Source organism: Bos mutus, chromosome 10, assembly GCF_027580195.1.
Source record: "Bos mutus isolate GX-2022 chromosome 10, NWIPB_WYAK_1.1, whole genome shotgun sequence".
Taxonomy (NCBI): domain Eukaryota; kingdom Metazoa; phylum Chordata; class Mammalia; order Artiodactyla; family Bovidae; genus Bos; species Bos mutus.
Genome location: NC_091626.1, coordinates 65,610,921 through 65,616,176, shown reverse-complemented (window position 1 = coordinate 65,616,176; position 5,256 = coordinate 65,610,921). Strand labels below are relative to the sequence as shown.

Genomic DNA, 5,256 nt, shown 5'->3' with positions numbered 1-5,256 from the left:
TCATGGGCCATGGCTGACTCATGTTGATATTTGACAGAAAAACAACAGAATTCTGTAAAGTAATTATTCTTTAATCAAAAAAAAAAGAGTTTGCATGCCATAACTAAAAATCCAGCATGCCAAAACAAAGACCAAGATACATGTGCGACAGAAAGGCTTTGTAGGCTTGATACAAACAACAGGGAAAGAGTAGAGAATGAATCTGGGAGCAACTGCAAATAACTAGGTAGAAATCAGACTTTGGAGGATTCACAAGGAATTGAGGAATAAGAAACAGAAGCAGCAAATGCAAACCACACATTTGTCCTTTGTGCTATTTCAGTGCAAACTTGGTCCTGTTTGCATTCTTATATTCCTGAGATTCAGTTCAGTTCAGTTCAGTTGCTCAGTCATTTCAGACTCTTGCGACCCCATAAACCACACCATGCCAGGCCTCCCTGTCCATCACCAACTCCCAGAGTCCACCCAAACCCATGTCCATCGAGTCAGTGATGCCATCCAACCATCTCATCCTCTGTTGTCCCCTTCTCCTCCTGCCCTCAATCTTTCCCAGCATCAGCATCTTTTCAAATGAGTCAGCTCTTCGCATGAGGTGGCCAAAGTATTGGAGTTTCAGCTTCAACATCAGTCCCTCCAATGAATACCCAGGACTGATCTCCTTTAGGATGGACTGGTTGGATCTTCTTGCAGTCCAAGGGACTCTCAAGAGTCTTCTCCAACACCACAGTTCAAAAGCATCAATTCTTCAGCTTTCTTTCTAGTCCAACCCTCACATCCATACATGACTACTGGAAAAACCATAGCCTTGACTAGACGGACCTTTGTTGGCAAAGTAATGTCTCTGGTTTTTAATATGCTGTCTAGGTTGGTCATAACTTTCCTTCCAAGGAGTAAGCATCTTTTAATTTCATTGCTGCAATCACCATCTGCAGTGATTTTGGAGCCCAGAAAAATAAAGTCAGCCACTGTTTCCACTGTTTCCCCATCTATTTGCCATGAAGTGATGGGACCGGATGCCATGATCTTAGTTTTCTGAATGTTGATTGGGGGGAAGCTAATACCTAAACGCTGATTTTAGAAGCTCCATTTCAAGTTACTATTCCCTAAATGGAATAGCTTTTCCCCGAGTTTCTCCTTCCTCATTTTCTGCTGAAATTTACCTCTTTGTTACTTTATAATTTCTTTTCTTCAATGAAGATAATAAATAATTGTATGATTCTCCCCAAATACATCCTGAGTTGTTTCCATGAATAAGTTCTTTTTACACAATTTTTAACTCTTCTGCAATCAGGAATTCAGCAATGGGATGCTGTTCTTGTTATTACTTTGCAATTACAAAGCAGTAAATCCATTCATTTGAGAGCTAGTCAGCCTGTGATTTAAAACAACATCTAAGTAGAAGCTAGGACCCCTCCTCTATTGGAGAGAAGAAGTTTTCCATTTCAATAATAGGAACAGCGAACAGCACACAATATAGATACTCTGTATCCATTAAGTGATGTGCTCCTAAATCAGGTGATTACCATTGTAATCATACACTCAGTGCAACAACCGGGGGTTGATTTAAGAGAGCAAGACATTACCCGGAGACAGAACAAGACCAAGACCTGGAGTATTTTAAAAACCTAGCTCTAACTTTCAATTTTCTCATTTGAAATTTTATAATAATGATCGATGCCCCAACTACCTCACAGAGCTTTTGGAAGGTCAAATGAGACAAGCGCCTGAGTATGCCTTTTTGAAATGCAGCACAGATCCTTTCCAAGGAGCCGACAAGACGGCGGAAGTGGAACAGAATTAGAAGCGGACCATCCGCAAGTTCACCTACCGTGGCGTGGATCTCGACCGTGTTCTACGACCTGGACATGTCCTACGTACAAGCAGCCGTAAGGCGAGTGGCGGCGGTGGCTGCTGAACCGCGGCCTCCGGTGGAAGCGAGACTGGTTGCTGAAGTGGCTGCGCAAGGCCAGGAAGGATGCGCTGCCCCCGGAGAAGCCCGAGGTGGTGAAGACGCACCTGCGCAAACGGATCTTCCTGCCTCAGATGCTGGACAGCATGATGAGCGTCTACAACCGCAAGACCTTCAGTTCAGTTCAGTTCAGTTCATTTCAGTCGCTCAATCGTGTCCGACTCTTTGCGACCCCGTGAATCGCAGCACGCCAGGCCTCCCTGTCCCTCACCAACTCCCGGAGTTCATTCAGACTCAGGTCCATCGAGTCAGTGATGCCATCCAGCCATCTCATCCTCTGTCGTCCCCTTCTCCTCCGGCCCCCAATCCCTCCCAACATCAGAGTCTTTTCCAATGAGTCAGTTCTTCGCATGAGGTGGCCAAAGTACTGGAGTTTCAGCTTTAGCATCATTCCTTCCAAAGAACACCGAGGACTGATCTCCTTCAGAATGGACTGGTTGGATCTCCTTGCAGTCCAAGGGACTCTCAAGAGTCTTCTCCAGCACCACAGTTCAAAAGCATCAATTCTTCGGCCCTCAGCTTTCTTCACAGTCCAACTCTCACATCCATATATGACTACTGGAAAAACCATAGCCTTGACTAGACAGACCTTTGTTGGCAAAGTAATGTCTCTGCTTTTCAATATGCTATCTGCTGCTGCTAAGTCGCTTCAGTCGTATCAGACTCTGTGCAACCCCATAGACAGCAGCCCACCAGGCTCCCCGTTCCTGGGATTCTCCAGGCAAGAACACTGGAGTGGGTTGCCATTTCCTTCTCCAATGCATGCAAGTGAAAAGTGAAAGTGAAGTCGCTCAGTCGTGTCCAACTCCTAGTGACCCCATGGACTGCAGCCTACGGGGCTCCTCCATCCATGGGATTTTCCAGGCAACAGTACTGGAGTGGGGTGCCATTGCCTTCTCCAAATATGCTATCTAGGTTGGTCATAACTTTTCTTCCAAGGAGTAAGCATCTTTTAATTTCATGGCTGCAATCACCATCTGCAGTGATTTTGGAGCTCAAAAAAATAAAGTCTGACACTGTTTCCACTGTTTCCCCATCTATTTCCCATGAAGTGATGGGACCAGATGCCATGATCTTCATTTTCTGAATGTTGAGCTTTAAGCCAACTTTTTCACTCTCCTCTTTCACCTTCATCAAGAGGCTTTTTAGTTCCTCTTCACTTTCTGCCATAAGGGTGGTGTCATCTGCATATCTGAGGTTATTGATATTTCTCCCGGCAATCTTGATTCCAGCTTGTGCTTCTTCCAGCCCAGCGTTTCTCATGATGTACTCTGCATATAAGTTAAATAAGCAGGGTGACAATATACAGCCTTGACGAACTCCTTTTCCTATTTGGAACCAGTCTGTTGTTCTATGTCCAGTTCTAACTGTTGCTTCCTGACCTGCATACAAATTTCTCAAGAGGCAGGTCAGGTGGTCTGGTATTCCCATCTCTTTCAGGATTTTCCACAGTTTATTGTGATCCACACAGTCAAAGGCTTTGGCATAGTCAATAAAGCAGAAATAGATGTTTTTCTGGAACTCTCTTGCTTTTTCAATGATCCAGCGGATGTTGGCAATTTGGTCTCTGGTTCCTCTGCCTTTTCTAAAACCAGCTTCAACCTGGTGGAAATCAAGCCTGAGATGATTGGCCACTACCTAGGCGAGTTCTCCATCACTTCCAAGCCCATGAAGCACGGCGGGCCAGGCAAGGGGCCAGACACTCCTCCCGATTCCTCCCTCTCAAGTAGCCTGCTGGCCAACGGAGGCAGAGACTTCTAAAAATAGATAATTTTTTTAAACACAGTATAAAATATATCCACAGTGCCAGAATGCCTAGGGTCCAAATACAATCCCACCAGTTTTTGGCCATGTGAACTGGAGTAAATTATTCAACTTCTCTGTGCCTAAAGTTTCTCATCTGTAAAGTGGAAAGAGTAGGGGGGCCCTCATCATGGCTTTTAACTAATGACTAGCTGAGGTGAGGGTACAAAAGCCCTCCTCCATTCCTAGCAATGAGGCAAGGTTCCATTTACACTCCAGAGCCCCCAGACATCACACTGAGACCATACTTCACCTGAAATCCCATCCTTGTGTAGTACCTTCTCTTTTCTTACTCTGCTTCCCTCTCTCCCTTACCAGTTTTCCTTAAGAACATTCTCTTAATAAACCTCATGCACACAAATCACTTTTGCAGACTCTGTTTTTATAGAGCCCAAACTAAGTTCAGTACTATTCACACGGAGTTGCTGATTATACAAGTAGAGCACTTGAAACAGGGCCTGGCATGTAGTAATTTCTCAGTAACACTGAGTAGAAAATGGGCCAGAAAACACAGTCACATGGTAATCACAATAATGATGTTACAAAACCCCTGGCTTACCGGGGAGGCTCAGGAGGCACGGGATATGTGTACTCATAGCTGACTCACATTGTTATACAGTGGAGACTGGCATAGCATTGTGGAGCAATTATACTCTAATAAAAAATACATTAAAAAAATGTTTAAAGAAAAAACCTGGCTTGCAGTTAACATGTATGGAGATTAAAAGTCCTCTCTCTTGAAGTAATACCATTTGCAGCAACATGGATGGACCTAGAGAGTGTCAAACTAAGTGAAGTAAGTCAGAAAGACAAAGACAAATCCCATATGATAGACACAGCAAACAGCCTGTGGTTGCAGGCAGGGAGTGGGGAGGATGGATTGGGAGTTTGGAAATTATGTGAAAAATAATATATATGTGTATGACTGAATCACTCTGCTGTACAGCAGAAGTTAAGACAGCACTGTAAACAATTATACTTCAATAATTTTTTTTTAAAAAAAGACATCCCTCTATCCTAACAAGTAAAAAGCTGAACAGACTGAAAAATCAGCAGCTCGACTTAGATCTGGCAGAATTGAGGTTACAAGGTAACACCCCTAAAACTGGAGAGACAGACAGGGGGATACTGAGAATTACAACTTATTAGAGCAGAAATCCACAGGCAGAAGGCTCCACAGAAACAGTTGCTGGGGTACGAAAACCTGAACTGTAATTGACAAATTGCTGGAAGCTCAGGGTGGATATGGAGAAGGCAATGGCACCCCACTCCAGTACTCTTGCCTGGAAAATCCCATGGACAGAGGAGCCTGGTAGGCTGCGGTCCATGGGTCGCTAAGAGTCAGGCATGACTGAGCAACTTCACTTTCACTTTTCACTTTCATACATTGGAGAAGGAAATGGCAACCCACTCCAGTGTTCCTGCCTGGAGAATCCCAGGGACAGAGGAGCCTGATGGGCTGCCGTCTATGGGGTCGCACAGAG

The 5,256-nt window shown here is 44.5% G+C and overlaps 1 pseudogene; it reads left to right on the top strand.

Moving 5' to 3' along the window:
- Positions 1-1,711: 1,711 nt before the first annotated feature.
- On the top strand, positions 1,712-3,699 carry LOC102282821 (small ribosomal subunit protein uS19 pseudogene; annotated as a pseudogene).
- The last annotated feature ends 1,557 nt before the right edge of the window (positions 3,700-5,256 follow it).